The sequence below is a fragment of the Ptychodera flava genome, chromosome 18 (assembly GCF_041260155.1).
Source record: "Ptychodera flava strain L36383 chromosome 18, AS_Pfla_20210202, whole genome shotgun sequence".
In the NCBI taxonomy this organism is placed as follows: domain Eukaryota; kingdom Metazoa; phylum Hemichordata; class Enteropneusta; family Ptychoderidae; genus Ptychodera; species Ptychodera flava.
This window is the reverse complement of record NC_091945.1, coordinates 2,924,286-2,941,959: the sequence shown is the minus strand read 5'-3', so window position 1 is coordinate 2,941,959 and position 17,674 is coordinate 2,924,286. Positions and strand designations below refer to the sequence as shown.

Below are 17,674 nucleotides of genomic sequence, written 5' to 3'. Positions count from 1 at the left end.
GAACGAACTGCCATGTTAGAACTCCAGCACATAACAAATATTACTATGAGTACTACATTACGTCAACGTAGAGCTAGTGCATGAGCAGCTGTAGAGTTAGTGCGCGAGTGGCCTGTGACCTGCACACTAACTTCAGCACAATTTTGGATATCGAGGCGCACACGCACAAACAAATGCACGTCCTACAAACTTCTAAAAATAATGAAACTTAGCAGGGCATTTGCTTGTAAGTTTGATTTCACTATCTAATGACATGGACTGTGAAACAGAAATTAAACCATAGACCCATTGGGTCTATGATAAAACTAAAAAGGTTGAAGATTTCTGTGGTGATAGTGAATCAGGTACAGTGTAATACATTTTCTTTGCATTGTCACGAGCAAATCTTGATTTACCTAATCTTAATTGACTTTTAAGATTTTTAGGGCATTTTTTTTGCAATTCCATTTGGTTTTAAACAGGATATGATCACTTGTTGAACTTGGAAACATCACACTCAGACTGAACAGTGCACAGTGTAGCTTCATTGACATCATTGTGATACCACGTACTGTCAATTGATACTGCTCACGATTGTTACTGTAGTTACCTCTCAACACACAAGATCTGTTCTAATGTTATTGAACGCAGGATTTCTCTGTGCATCGTGTACTTTTATAATTATTTGTATCAGTTGAATGGCATTTCAAACCAAACGTCAGCACATTGCAATGACAGTGACTTGAGATGGCAGCAGTCACCCTTGTCTTCCGGTCACTCGTATGGCACTCTTTGCTGACTAACGATTACAGGAAATCTGCCATGATCAGTGATTGCCGTGAAAACCTGAAATTCATGTCATGAACACGAACATATTATTTATCTGTACAAGTCTGCATTCGTAAGGTTGAAAACATAAGACGGTAATTCCCTGAGACATGCACACTACTGGCACTACAGAATATTTTCGTTCAGCTGAAGCCCGGTTGAAACATAGACCTTGGAGTGAAACACATTTCTCAGGGCAAAGTTCTTTATCTTAACATTGTTCTTTAGAACAAATAAGAAAATGTTAGTATAGGAGTAATGTCTCTGAGTGACACAGAATCGTACGACGTATTCACGTCATTCTGATTACTTACAAGAGGATCGGAGAAGTCAGTGAGGAACTTTGCAACCTGATGATGCGTTTCCAGCTCCAAGGCGCACTGTATCATTTTAACGGTCGCTGTTCACGAATATATTCATCTGACCAGCACTCTTACGGACCCATGCATGCTTTCATACCAATGCAGTGACTTGCAGTCAACAATGTGTACTGGACAATGGAGATGAGACTGACTGACATCTAATCTGAGTAGTCGCTTCGACTTGGGATTTTCTTGGGTGGACACAGCATGCAGTTACTGGCGTCCACCCTACGATGTTTGCATTAGTTGACAAAGTGTACATTGCTTCAATTTCGCGATCATCTCAACACTATTAAACGAGACAGTCTGCTTAAGTTTACTCCTTCATTTTACTCTGTTTCGATATTTCTATGCTAACAGGCTTTGGGCAATAGGATATAGAGGTACAAACAAGCAAAAACAATTCCGCCATATCGTCGACGCCATGACTGTTGCATCTTGTAGACAGCTGAAATGCCCATTACAAAAATATGCTCTTTTGCAGCAAAGAACAGGATATCGGAGAACAAGATTGGTTGTCAAGGTGTGCATGCAAAGCTGACCATCAAAATGTAACTACAGAAAATGGCATCAGCAGTAGAGAATCCCAAAACTGCAGCACTGTGTTCTCCATCTAGAGCCATATGATTATATACATGACCTGTCACTTTTGTCACACACAGATGCTTACAGCGGTAAGCAGTCAAATTAATGGTACACACCTATTATTTTTTCTGCCGATGTCTTTGTATCGTGTCCAAAACCAGGATGGAAGATATGCATGGTCACCCATTCATTCAGTATCTTTCAACATGTCAAATAATATAAATAGTGACTGGCATCAAACAAAATTAATGAAAAACTTGCAGAAAATGGCCAACTTTGTCCCTTTAACTTTTAAGCCTGCTGTCAGGTAATGTTGCAAACACATGGGCAGCAATATCAATTTATTCAAAAACAATGAAACAAAGGCAAAATTTAAAATTTTGACATTCAAAAAGCATGTCCTGATCTAGGTTTGAGTACAGCTCTACTTCTGTCCATTGCATAGATTAATGTAAAGAGAAGCTACAAAGTACACTGTTACATTCATAATTTATTCAGATATATTTGCATCAACTGAAATCCTATAAATTTTCTAGATATTGAAGCAGCCATTGTTCTACTGCCTAAGAATATGATGTGAATGAAAAAGAGGTGCATGTTAGATTTAAAATGTTTACGATTTCACTATCTGAATATTGCAAGTACATACCTAATGTAGTTCAGATAAAAACAATAAAAATACTAAAGGAACCTTCAGCAATAAACAGTGTAATCAAGAAATTCCAGACAGGAAATGAACTGGGAAATGACATTATAAACAAAACTGCACTGTACTAGGTGCTGTGGATGTGCCCTTACATGTACCTCTACATGAATATCAAACCATAGACACATAATATCCATATGTCAGACCTTTCATTACAATAAGTTACGACACAATAATAAATATGATGCACTGCCCATCTTCCATGTTTGAATTTGCAACACAGGTAACCCCTGAGTTCTAATCATTGGCCATGACATATTTTACAAATGTAAGAGGGACAAAACCTGAACAAACAATCATACCAAACATTAACTTGAAAACGACAGACTTCAATGGATTCACAACTGAGACACTCCATATTCATAATATAAGCTGCTGGCAAGATGCAAGACTGCAGACTAACAGACAGTAGTAGACAGCTGCTGGCCTTCCAGCGCAGACAGAAGATACACATACAGAGGCAGCAAGCTGAACCTCTTTATGAAAAAGTCGTATTCACACCGGCTGTAAATGAATCACATGACCATTTCTTAATAAATACAGAACAATTTGTAAATTGAAAGAAATAAGGCCAGAATGCTGACGCTACTTCAATTGTCTTAAATTAATATTTAGTTTTGAAATTCTGAACACAGCATTCAAGACATAATTTGGCATTAACAATGATTCTGGATGATAAATGAGGTTTAACACACAAAGCTAAAGATTTGCTGCTTTGGCATTTTAAACAATTGTCAATTTTTCAGCCACATTCAAACCACATCATTTACAAATTACGCATATCACTAATACAAATACTTTATATTTCAAACATTTCACCATCTATATAAAGAACCCAGTAACCAGAACATGGACTTTATTTGTGTACAACCTACATGTACACATTATACATATAAGCACTTACAGAATTTGCAAGGTATATTGGCTCAATTGGCGGTTACAAGATCTAAGAATAGAATTCAACTTCATTGGTGTACCTGTATATGGTGCTTTTGTAGGCCTACATGTATAATAAATGATAGACAGATACATGTACATATTTACCTGGAGAGTATTATGATTTATGGAAAAACTGTGCCAGATGCACGCCAGACTTTAAAACTACAAGGGCCACATTTTTGATGGGGGAGAAACTGCATAAATGTACTTGTGGAAGTTTGAAGCCTTACCGGAATGCTGTAAGTAAGCACTGAAGTCTAATACAGTCATGCACTGCATTTTTATGGGAAAGTCACACCATCACACAAAAGACAGCAATGAACATGATTACAAATTCTGCTTAATGAACAAATTGGAAAGGTATTGCACCAGAAAGCAAGAGCAATATGATTTCATGACAAAACTGAGAAAAATAGTTCCACTTGTGAAAGCATAGAAGCCCTGGCTATGACTTCAATTACAACACTACCTGCCAAAGCAATCTTGTGATTAGTCATGGCAAAAGGAGAGAATTTGGGGACAGTGAATATTGAATGGCATCAAAGAGCAGTGAACACTTGAATTACAACTACGCCAGACAACAAATTCACCAGCATAGATTCATGTATTTTCATTTGAACGGGAAAAAGTTCTGCACATCTGATCGTTTCAATGATTAAATAAACTGCAATAGCTGAAAAAATCAATTAAATCTTTATCATAGGTGAATGCTTAAAAAATCAATTGAATTTATATCCAACAGAAAAATTTTGGGACAGTTGGATTTGTTTGTTTTATTTCAGAGAAGAAACAATCGCTGGATCCGGATAGGTTCAGAAGATTTGATGTTATAGATAACGACTGTGAGATACTATTGAATTGCTCTTTTCACACACACAGTGCAGTACTGTCATTCAGATTACTGTACCAAGTGTTCATCCTCAGCTAACACAGATACAAATCTGTTTTGTTCACCATGCCTTTCTGTGTAGAAAATTGGAACTGCTATCCCACACAATGAAGAGGACACAATATTCACCTTTCCATTACCCTATCTTTTAGATTAGATATTGGATGGCCACTCATTTCCTCTGCAACTGTGACAGCCAACTCTGTGTAGATAGGGTTCTTCCACAGTTCAACAGAAATATTAGTTACAAACTAAACTTATGACAAGATTACCGTTTGAATATGTAAATGGACAGCAGGGGTTTCATTAAGAGCCGGCAGCCGGCGAAATTGACCGGTTACTCTCACGATTTCGCCGGCTACTTTTTCGGAAAATTTGAACTCTTTCATCGCTAAAATATTTTTTACCTTCTGAAATGATACAGACAAGTTTCTCAAGCAGTGTGTAATCAAACTTTCCAACGGCTTTTATGTGACACAAACTTTAGAAGACGAGCGACTACTACGATCGCCTTGTACAGTTGTACTACGATGTAGCTCGGTCTTGCGTATACTGCCTCAATAAAAATCGGAATTGCAACGGACGATTCTATTGGCTAACTGAATTGCCGTTTCCTTGTAGTTACCTATATATTCGCCAATGAAAACGTGCGTACTACACAGTCGGCCGTCGTTAACTCAATTCAAAATGGTCGATGAACAAATGACGACGGAAACGATCTCATGGTCAAGCTTCGCTGTACCATCTTCGGTTTTGAAGTGGACCAAGAAACAAGAGGAGGATAATTACGTGGATTAAACTGTTTTCGAAGGCAAAGACCAGATTTTTTCTCCACGAAAAAATGCCCGATTACAGTTCGAATTTAGTAAGCCGACGTGCGTTGCACCGCGGCAGGCGAAATGTGAAGGTATATGCGGGATGAATGATATGCACTGCTTTTCGGTCTATCGACGCAAATAAGAACACGTCGCCCAGAGTGGTTAAAATGCGATCAGACCTCTGAATTCACTTCAAAAACGATCCTCGGGTTAATCTAAATGTGAGCTTCTGAACGTACAAATTTTCATATCCTGTATCAAGGTTCTTACTTTGCATACCCATATAGTCAAATAACCTTGAGGTCTTTGATTCTATTTGCGAAATATGGTAATTATTGTCATTTTGTCATTATTGTTAAATAAATTGTCCTTTTTACCTTCCCAGTGTTATAAAAGTTCTTCATCTTAAGATTTCCATACCAAACATCAGGGCAACTTCTTAATTTTATGCATAGAAAAGTTCCTCATTTACTGTGGCTTAAATTTGAATGTTTCATCCAGGATGGCATCAACAGGAAGGATTTTCCCCCTTTACCAGAAAATTTCGGGGGGATTCAGTTCATGTGTTCTACTTGTAACTCTTTCAGGTGTGACTGGCATCATTTCATTTGGGGAGTGGTCCGCTGGACAAATTAATTGGGGTGCCAACATTTCAACAGAGGGGGAATCCCCTATCCCCTGTCTAGATGTAACACTGTATAATATCATCTACAACAGGGATAGAAATACTTTTTTATTTTTGTGGCAAAAGTTTGCCACCGGATATAAAATCAGGTGGCAATTATGAAAAATCTGGTGGCAGTTTAACACACCATGTGATCGGTATAATACAACATTTTGTCATTGCCCCATACTCATTCTAATTTATAAATTCTTGAAAATATGGTGAGTACACGTCAAAAAGTCAACTCATACTGCAGGCCTCAAAATTTTTTTTTTCAAACGTACTAACCGTTGGACACGTGAATTTCATTTTTACTTGCCCGAGAGGAAAAATTACTTGCCCTAAATTTCTAATAACTGTACCAGTAATTTGTAACAGAGAGCAAGAGTTTGGCCATATGAAATGAATTCAAAGAGTGAAAAAACAGATTCAAACATGAACTATATCTTGTTAAAATGAAGGATATTACCAAATCTGAAATGTCGCAGAAGATATGTGAGAATACTTTAGTCCTTTCTATAGATTTGGCCAATTAGAAAACATCTTTGAATTTGGAATTTTTCCACAACCAAATCCAAATTAAATCTTTGCATAAGATTAATAAGATTGTGTGATTTACAATGTGCATGGCTAGCTGCTGCACTTTATTATCAAGCTGAGATCACAAACAACTGCTCTGCTAGTGTTTATCTGCCAATGCATACGCACATGTACTGGTACATCTGCAACCCTTTTACCTGTTTACATGTTTGCTCACCGAGCACAGCAGGCCTTCAAAGTTTTATTTTGATAAATGTTCGTCAAGAGAGCAGATTCAAGTTTCGTTTTCGTTACTATTCAGTGCAGATTTGTTTTCTCTAAGTGAGAGCCGATCCCTAACAACCAAGGTCACGTAATTTGAAACTGTCTGCAACTCACGCAATACGTAGCTGCAATATGTGGCCTCCTTGCAAGCTTGGTCGACTGAGCCCGTTTCGACTATGATGTGAACTTGTACTTTTTCAACTGGGGGTTGATTTACGTTGAACAGTAAGCATTGCCGAGATCCATGGCTTCGAATAAGTTTACATCCATTTACCAAGCACATGGTGCAATTACACTATCGCGTGAAGCGATCGACTGTCATACGACTCAAACACTTGCACAAAGAGAACGGCTACCACTGTCAAGAGCACACCCTTTTACGGCACACATACAAAACAGTGAGTTCACCTCCGTGTCGTCGGAGAGAACATGTCGCAAAACTCTATTTTTACGACTTTTTGTGTTTTACAACAGCAAGAACGATCATTTTGCGATGTCGGGCGGATTTCAAGGGTTTTCAGAAAAAAAACTTCTGAGAGTTGAAGGACTTACAATGATTGTAGGCGTGCACAGACCTAATGAAATACGTTTTCAAGCTTGAATTGTCCAGAGCTTAGTTAATTCAACCGCTGGTGCACTTGCCGCCGGACGGGAAGCATATTGATTTTACTTGCCCGAACGCAAAATTCACTAGCCACGGGCGTCGGGCGATGAGCCCTGTGCTGGCTAATGAATTGCAAGTATTTATTATTATTTAATTCATGCAGGCTGCAGTTTGGCTTTGTTTTCAAAATGTCACAACATGCTTTTATCTGTGCCGTATGACTGCATATGCGGCTATCACAGAGGGCAACAACATGTCAAGTGTACAAAAGCTGCTGTCATCGATATGGAGATTAGCCAATCACAAGTTTGGATTCACGCTATGTTTTCATTCATGCCAAAATGTCGCAATTAGTTTGGTTTTTTTTGCTAATGAGTTTTCCGCCGTCAGACAACGCGTGTTCATTCAGTGTTCCTTCATTCCAGCCGTAGGATCGATGATATGATGACCCAAAATTTAGTGGCAGAAAAATACCACCAGAAAAAAATTTGGTGGCAGATTGACAGTTTTTGGTGGCAAATGCCACCATTGCCACCGATTATTTCGAACACTGTACAATATTAAATTTATATCATTAATAATAGTGAATTATTATAGTTTACCTCCTTAAAGCATAGAGGTTCATTTTTAATTATGAATTATCATATTTGAGCCTCAAATCTCCCAGGAAAATGGCTTTATGATATGAACACAAATTGCCCTGGAACACTGCTGACAATTCTCCTGAAAATACTAGAAATTCAAGTGACTGTGAGCTGTAAAAAGTGAATTTTAACTCATTTTTCACGGTTTCCGGCCTTCGGCCGGGAGGGGATGACCCTCCCCCCACGACGACCGCTTTGTGGTCATGGCAGCTGCAAGCCGCCTACTTTTTCATTCTGGCCCCCTACTTCAAAACTTAATGAAACCCCTGGACAGTAAATTTGCCTAAAACTACCAAAGTAGTAATTAAACTTATTGCACATAAAATTCTGACAAAACACAAATGGAAATTCAACATATCAAAACAAAGGATGTTTATAATTATAGGAGTTGAAGTTCACTTAAACAAAACGTTCCACATCGAATTGCGATTAGTAAAAATACAGAGTCTGACTTTGTTGATCATGACAACAGAAAATTACTTTTTTTGGACAATAGCCCTCGCCTATAAAGCCTGACAGGTTTCTGGTGAATTGGTCATGGGAAGACATTGATCAAACAAAGACATTTGAGAGCTATTGTTTCTCTTGATCAACATACAAAACACCTTTTGTGGTGTGATATTTCTGGAAAACAACACTGAGAGAGCAACATGGAATCCAAAATCTACCTCTCATTAGTGACGGAAAGAACACATCATTTCAGTTTCAGATATTTTTTGGCTACTGAACATGATTCCATGTACACATGATAGAAATTTTAAATATGGTGTCATCCTGTGACACAAAGGTCAAAGCCAACAACACAACACACCAGCACATCTCATGCTGCCAACATAACATACAAAATCCTCTGTATATGTCTGTAACTTGACAGCAACATTGATGAACAAGAATCGATTCTATACCTTAAATGAAACATTTCTACTGAAACTTCCGTGTGATATCGAAGAGATAGTTTTGTTGGCTTCTTGTTTGGTCGCGTCTCATACCGATGATATGATGTCGGAACAGCTTCACACACTGCCATATTTTCTTTGCTTTACTCATCTCCCGAACACAGTATTGGACCTTCATGGCATATTATTTTTATTGTCATATTTTTGTTAAAATAAAATGAAAAATCACAGATTGTTTGCAAAATTTTCTCTATTTTTTAATAATTGTTTCGTCGTATGAATTGAAATTCCAACAAAGAAATAGAAAAGCAGGGGCTCATGGGTAATACTATATTTAACCACAAAATGCCGAGGTATTCCCTACAAAATTTTCTTTTCGCCAACGGACGAACAACTTGCCACTTAAAGAAAAAGACGCTTTGATGCAAATTATTACCAGGCAGACTATGTTGTATGTTATTCAACGTTCAGAGATCGGCATTTTCAATCGCAGCTCAAGTATGCGACGGTACAGAATATGGCTGCTCTCGATCGCTCTTGGGTTATGAGCGTGATCAGAATGGTAGCTTTGCCACGCGTACCGCGGGCGAAGCGCATAAAACAAACACTGTGCACAACCCAAGGACAGTACGATCACACGAAAACGACACCAAATGAAAGCGAATAAGATGCTAACTCAAATATATCTCGAGTTCAGCACACATCATGGACTCCAACTACGATGCTTTCAGTATCTCACAGGGGTGTCATTTCTTACTTCTACCACCGTGTTGCTAAAACAGTTTTCACACACGCTATTTTTAAACAGCCGACCGGCGGGCGGTCTGGCCGTTGTGAATACTTCATGCACCAGAAAATTTAAACTTACCTGACATCCTACTCTAAATTTCCAGGATTCGATTATATTTCCGTACGATGCAGAAGCATAGTAGAAAACCGCCGTGTTGCCGAAAGCCACTAAAAATGAAACGATCCAGCTAAAAAGATGGATACTCGGTTCGAATATGGCTCCCAAAATGTGGAAATCAACTCTACAATACGCTGCCGCGAAACACACGATAGGTTGATACGTCGACAGGCTCCTCTCTTCATACATAAAATACAACTACGCTGACCCGCACAGACTTGACACCAGCACTGCAGCGATTTTACGACGATCCCTGGCTTCCCAAATACTGCATCGACACAACAAGAAAGAGGCTATAATCAAGAGCTAATTAGCAGGTCTCCACACAGCCCGCTCCGACGAATCTTCCTCTGGTAATATATTCAACGGCAGGGATTGAAATTTTCCGCAAAATTCACTCATATAAGAAGATATTACTCTCACTCGGTCAAACAAATCATATGCTCAATAATTTCTCGTCTGTCGGGTAAATTTAGATATAGAAACTAACCATCGAACCAATATCCAACAACGACACGGCCGCCATCTTGAAAAGCCTAACTTCGCCTTGACCTCCCGCGAGTAAACACCCTGGAAAAAATAGTCCCGTATCCCCTCTTATTTTGGAAGGCATTGTTTTAGTATAAAGGAAACACCTTTAATATTCTCACATTTTAGTATGTTCTACAGTTATATGTAGGGGTACAGATATTTTGTTCGGCAAATTGAACGGAAACGCAACGTTCCCTCTCATCGATGATAAGGGCGTTTTCCACTTGCGGATGAATCCATCTTTTAAACCCCCGCGATAGTAAATTTGCATATCCACAATAGCTCCAAGGCCATTACACCGAGAGGTCACAGAGACTATTTAGGTTACTAGAAATCCGTTCCCTGACCAAAACAGAGTTCCAGAAATGTAATCACTGGTACGATTTATGGATTATCTGTTTTGAGTTTAAAAATTGAAATCAGATTCTGACTTTTGATTCTCATATACTGTGACATTTCCACCAAAAAAAAGTGATGGACGTATATTGAACAGCAGGTAAAATCCGGAAATGTTGAAGATGGACAAAAGAACTTCCGTTTGACTTTAATCGTATTGAATGTTGGCTTCTTTTGCTTAAAAGACAGCTCAGTGGTGACACATTTTCTCGAATTTTTCGGGAAATTGTAACAGTATGACATATTTATTCTGCAACGCTGAGACATGCCTGTTGTGTTGTACTTCTGCCGGGTGGCGAATTCCCTTGTAACGCTTGTTTTGCTATTAATGCAACCGAGTTAGGGTGCCCTACTAAAGGAAAATATATGTTACACCTTGTCGGCGCGTCGCACCCAAGCGTTTGATCCGAACACACCTTGTTGCAGCGTTTAGTTTCAAGACAGAACCGCGCGTTTGACTTTACTACGGACAACGTAATGAACAGAGTTGATGGTGGTAACTACTCAAACAGAGCACTTTTTGGGGAACATGCTCATTCGAACGTGGAAAATAAAAAATTGCAACAGCGGACAAGTTTTTACTCGTCCCCAGCGCAGTTGTTTTGTTTGGTTTTTGGTGCGGCCATGATGGACAGTTCACACAGTGTGTGAAATAACGAGTTGTTTGAAGAAAGCCATTCCACTCCAAAGAACTGCGCCCTCGCGGGATTATGAACACGAGTTACCTGTCTCCTACTTGTGTTCTGTGAATATCAGCACATTGAATAAAATTGTGATGTCGTACGCGTTCTTACGCTTTACCCTGGACCTCGAGAAAAAAGGCCAATAACAGAAACTAAGTGGGCGTGTACTTCAACACAAATTAATGGGAACCCCATTCATTAATTACACCCACTTATACTTTGGGAGGTACGGTACCTCCGTGCCTGCACTTTGAGAACCTATAAGAGTTAGTCTGAAGCCATACGCAATGCTAGGAAGGGAAAACAGGCTGCCATTTGTTATTTCACAAATCAAATAACATGTTGTCCTCGGTGTGCAGGAAGTAGACCCACCATGTAACAGGCCTATATGATCGTACTGCTAGGCTTGGCTCTAGAAATAGAATTGCACGACGTCGACTCTGTTTCAGCATGGAGCAACCAAAGTAGCTTATGGTTTCAGTGTTTGTGGCAACACTCCACACACCATTATTACTCGAGGTAAGGGTAATACCAGTGATAGTGCAGGTTGTATGCCCAGAATCTTATGTGTGTATTGTTGCCTTGCTTCCAAACGGATTCTTTCATTTGTATTGTATCGCGTAGCCCAGCTTATTCGTGACGCATGCTGTCCTCAATTTAAAATCTGGCCTGTGTTCACAGCAGTGCTGTCACTGGGCGTTGGTCGTGGTGTGGTGGCAGGCCGTATAACGCGGGGAACACACAGCACGCGTACGCAGGGCTAGGCACAGACTAGACGTACGTGAAGGGCAAGGCCGCAGATATACATTGCCCTATTCTATTGCTATTCGCGCCCTTATGGTTTTGCCATTAGGCTATAAAGGTAGAAGCGGTTCGGGGAAAAACTGCCTATATCGAAAATTATACACATATGTACCGCTAGCCTAGACTATAAGCTTACGTCGCTTTCGGCCGGAGTGGGGACGAAGGCCGAAAGCGACGAAGAGGGTCTAGCTAATGTGCCGCTGTCTGACCTCCCTTTTCGTTTGGATCAGCGCATAGTCCGTTTGTATAAGCGGGAACACGAGCTTTTATAATATATCATATAGTGTGTATGTCATAAAACACGATTGGAACTAATTTGGGAGATTAGGATAAATGTTGGTTTAATCAGCAGATCCAAGCTCATCTATTTTTCTTTTCTCTTTCTTTATTTTTGGCAATAGGGCACCTAAGGGAGCCTTCAGTAATTACAGGGGGTGGGCCAGGGGAATTTGGGGACTGTCACTTTTTAGAAACTGTCTAAGGGGGAGAGTCATTTTTTATAAGCTTACCTTGGGAGAGGGTCACTTTTAACAGAAGATGATTTTACAGCTAAACCTGAACGTAACAGAATGTCATCACTGATAACTAAACTATGCCAATATTTTAACATGCATTTGACTATGACAATTTTGATATAGGATATCTACCAAGTTCATATTTCGAAACTCCCAGTAAATATCTGTAAAAAGAAAAGCTAACATCATTTAAGAAATTACTTCTTATCATTAACTTCATTCCCCAAATTTCACGTCTATAGGTCAAAATAGGGACAATCAAATGATCAAAAAGATCGATATCTAAAGTAACTTTCACAGAAAAATTCCCATTATAAGAAATAAGCTTACCTTTATGAACACTAAACAGAGCCTTAGTAGCTTTCACCTTAGGACTTTGAAAATTTGCTTAAAATTTGCCATTGGGAGTTACAACAAACCAAGATAACAATACTCTTTCACAACATCAAGGGCAAGTCCATCATAGGTAAGTAATGTACCTTTCAGTAAGTTGTTACTTTTGTTAAAGACCATGACTTTTGTCTTCTTTGTACTAATAGAAAGCTTCCACTTCAAACAATAACAGTGCAATTTATCAAGACAACTTTGCAAACCTACTGGAGTTCCTGAAATCAACAGCAGATCATCAGCATGTGAAAGACAGTTGATGCGAAATGAATCTAATATAATTGGGCTGTCCTCACTGGAGCCAAAAGTACCTGGGAGGTCATTTATGTAAATGTTAAATAACGTAGGGCTCAGATTACACCCTGTTTAACTCCCACTTTTTGATTCAAACATGTCAGTGAGGCTATTGTTAGATTTAACACAATAGTTGACATTTTCATACATAGACTTAATCAACACCATTGATACCATAATTCCTAAGTTTCAAAAGCAAGCCTGGTCTCAAAACTTTATAAATGCTTTATGAAGATCAATAAAACAAAAAGATACTTGTTTCTCAAGTTGCAATCAGCTTTGTTCATAAACGAAGAATAAATATACTTATCAACAGCAGATCTCAAAACAAAAATATTATCAGAAAGCTTAAGATCTCTTGGCTCTGAAACCAGACTGAAATGGAGTGTAAATTCCCTTATCGTTCAAGCCTACTATTGAGAACAGATATGAAAAATTTTGCCAGACAACTATTAAGTGAGATTCCTCGATAATTTGATGGATCATTTTTGTCACCTGACTTGTAAACAGGAACTAAAAAGCTGATTTCCAAGAATTGGGAAACTTACCGGATCTAAGAATGGTATTAAATAAAGAGCAAAGTGGAGTACGCAAACTTTGTCCACCAAATTTCGACATTTCATTTAAGATACCATCTGCACCTGGGGACTTTTTTGATTTCAACTTCAGAAAAAGGACAATTGAGAACAGGACACACATTACCATAATCGTTCTTCACCATGCAATGTAGATCAGAACGTACTTGTTCAGAAATGTTATCAGAAACATGACCGCCATCAGCTAAATTTCTATATTGATTAAACCATTCCTCTTGAGAAATTGAAACGTCACCTCTGTCAGTAACATTATCGCCTATGATTTCTTTCCATAACTTCCAATGATTCTGCGTACTTTCAGAATGAGAATACTCTAAATATTCAAGCAAATTCTTTTTGTAAATATGCTTCTTTTGCTTGATAAGCATTTTATAATGTTTTTTTAAAGTAAAGCATCTACCTCTAATGAAAGGATCACAAGGGAAACGACTTAAAAGTTTACAAGCCTCACTTAACTCTGTGCGTACTGAACAACAAGAATTATCAAACCAAGGTTGATTTTTCTTCGTTTTTGATTTCGATTTTTTGGAACTAGGTCTTGGTGTAAATTTTTTCAAAGAACAATCAGCAACTTTGTGGAAAATAGCTTCAAAGGTAGCAACAGACTCATCGCATGAAGTAGGACCGGTACAGGTAGTACTAAAATTACTGAGCTCAGCTTGAAAATATGAACTCTGCAAAGATTCTAAAAATTGTTGTTTTGCATCATCATTCCAAATATATCTGCTTGGACATCGATTACAAACAGTGCTATCAACTGCTGAAAAGGAACAAGTATCTAAAGCAATAGAAATACCAATCGGACAATGATCAGAAAAACGTGTGTAATCATATACTCTAAAATATTGAATACCATCAAGAAGATTTTTAGCAACAATACAACAATTAATCTACTGTACTTTATCCATTATTTTTATCTCAAGTGGGTTAACCATTTAAATCACCAACAGTTAACCATTCAAAGTTAATATATTGTTCTTAATACACAGTACAGAAAGTTGTCCACCAAAATAGTTAATACAAGATTTCCCATTATCCATGGAAATCCTTTCCTGAATACCGTCAGGTACCTAATCCATAGGGCAAACGTTTACATCCTCCTGTTTAATAAAATCTTGCAGCTTTCCAGTTCTGGCATTAAAGTCATTAAGCTTGTAGTAGGCATAACAGAATTAATTTACACGTGATTACGCAATAATGCCTGTCCATGACCCTAAGGCGAAAGGAAGCGTTTCACAACACATGTACGAGGCAAAACAGATTACATTATGGATTGCAATTGAAGTGTGCTTGAATCCATCATGGGATCATGAGGGTACATTATTGCTAATATTTTTTTTCATTTTTTAGCTATGCCAAACAGGGAATTTGTAGATTAGAAAACAGCAGGGGCAACGAGACTGCATAATTGGACAAATTATCTGTAATAATCTGGGAAAGACGTCACAAAAGGATATGAAGTATATTGGAGATATAGGAGAGTTTCGAATAGGATGCGAATCAAGATTTTATGAAGAGTTGGACAGTTGAATTCTGTTGAAGGTGGGATATGTAGTAGTTCCATTGGACCCACGTCTGGTTTAGGAATGTGTAATTATTATTTATGAAGGGTTTGTACATGTCACGGTCAATATTATGGACGAAACGGTATGAGTGAAAACGAGCAATATTTACAAACACGAACTCTACAATTTTTTCTTTAACTTTGCAGGGGGATGCAAATATCTACATTTCTTGTCATAATCTGTTGTCTATGTTTTCTACCGAATGATGGCTAAAGGGCAATGCAGCCTGAGTACGGGATACGTCCAGTAATTTCTTGAACTGATGAACGAAAGGAACTGGTACGTGTAGCTAGCTTTACTTAGAGCCAGCCAGTGGTAGAACTAGCATATGTTCCTCAGTCGCCGATGATGATGAGTCCAAATATATTTTTATTTTTCTTCATTTTTAAATATTTAATCATCATCATCATCATCATCATCATCATCATCATCATCATCATCATCGGAGACTGAGGAGCCTATGGAACTAGATGAATCTCTGGCTCTATGGCGGTACGTGAATTTAAACAGATGCAGCGGGTCACCTACACACGATCAGGTCATGCACGTATAACAAGACTTGTTAACAAATTTGTGATTGACAGTCACTCAGTGTGTACGATCGAAAAGTTTCTGCTGCACTAAGTCCATTGCAATTACTATAATCGCTTTTGACATCACTTCAAATTTCTTTTGTCTGGTCCGTCGCCTGGTTATTAATGTTCACAAACTTCATTTATTCCTTAAAATTTGAAAGTGATATCATAAAAAAAATGTCAAACTGTACACTTACAATTTCTTTCACAAATTGAAATGTCAGCACACGTGAAATTTATCGCGTTCTCTTCAACAAGCAAACACCTATGGCTGCCCAGCAACAGAGACAATACAAAATTTATTCTGCATCGAGTTCATTGACTTAGCATCGAAGATGACACCAAAACACAAAGCAAAATGCGCCGCGTGTTGAATGACACACAGTTTGCATATGAGAATATTACTACTATACTAAAGTGGTTGTAATTGTTTTAAATTATGTTTTATACCTGTGATTCTCTAAAGAATGCCGATTATAAACACATTTTATAAATTTGAACAATTAAAAGACCATATTCTCCTACAGTAGTTCCAATCGTGTGCATAATATATTGATATCTCAATCCTATCGGGATTAAAATTACAATAAAGGTCTCATTGAAATAAAGAAACACCATAAAAACGTGGTCCAGTCCTGCTATGCCCTACATCGTACTGTAATGGTTTCAAAGGAGGGGAGGGGCTATGGCGCTGGATGCACAGGAGAAACGATCCTCGGAATGATCGCTGCTTCTGTTTCTGCCAATTTTTAAATTGCAGTATACTGTTGTTTGGAAACAGTACAACAAGGCTGTAATAGCCCCATCGGTTGCCGTGTGCCGGTTGTTTCATTGCCTACTGAATATTTTTGTTGTAACAGAAAAGTATTTCCCATAGAAATCTCTCTCTCTCTCTCTCTCTCTCTCTCTCTCTCTCTCTCTCTCTCTCTCTCTCTCTCTCTCTCTCTGACCTTTGCCATAGTACAGTCAGAGCCAGGACAAAAACGGCCAGTGTAAAACCAGATCTATGAATTCCGTACGATCTATAAATTCGGTACAAGGCCAAGAGGTCAGTTGACCGTACGTACATCCGAGCTCATACAAACAGAACTGTGAAGACACTGACTGGAGGGATAGATAATCATCCTAGCGACAAGTTCTTTGAATGACGAGGCCCAAGATTTCATTTTACATTTTCTTCATGAACTGTATTTTGACCCTAAGACTGTAGAGAGTGTATCTCTCCGTTCCGGTGCATTTATAGCTGTTCCGGCACCCAGAGCATTTTTTGTCACGTAAAGTGAACCCACGTCTATGTGTCCTGGCACCTGTCCAGGGGTTGCCTGGATCATGCGTAAACTCTAGTAGTGCACGTGGTGGAATGACTGCTTGATTTTGTTCACCAACGTCGATCGCCACAAGATTTAATATGACGTGCAATATACACGGGATGAGGTGGGATCTAACAATTGGTGAAAAAGAGTAGTGTTACTCTCTTTGAAAAGTAAGCTTACCTCTGGGGCCCAGTTGACAGCGGCCGTCCAACGTAGTTTAGCCACAGATAGTTCCATATTTTCTCTAAAATGCCAAAATATATTGTCGTAAATGATGTTATTTTCATAGCACTTTCACTAAAAACTTTTTAAAAGGTGTGTTACATTAAATAGTGATTTGTCTATATTTTGATTCAAGACAAAATAAGAGGACTGCTGACTCAGCGTTTT

The 17,674-nt window shown here is 38.5% G+C and overlaps 1 long non-coding RNA gene across 1 annotated transcript; it reads left to right on the top strand.

Moving 5' to 3' along the window:
* Nucleotides 1-11,485: 11,485 nt before the first annotated feature.
* On the top strand, nt 11,486-17,382 carry LOC139117768 (uncharacterized). The gene is made up of 3 exons (XR_011548571.1): nt 11,486-11,754; nt 14,367-14,464; nt 16,938-17,382. It is a non-coding gene; the product is annotated as an uncharacterized lncRNA (long non-coding RNA).
* Nucleotides 17,383-17,674: the final 292 nt, after the last annotated feature.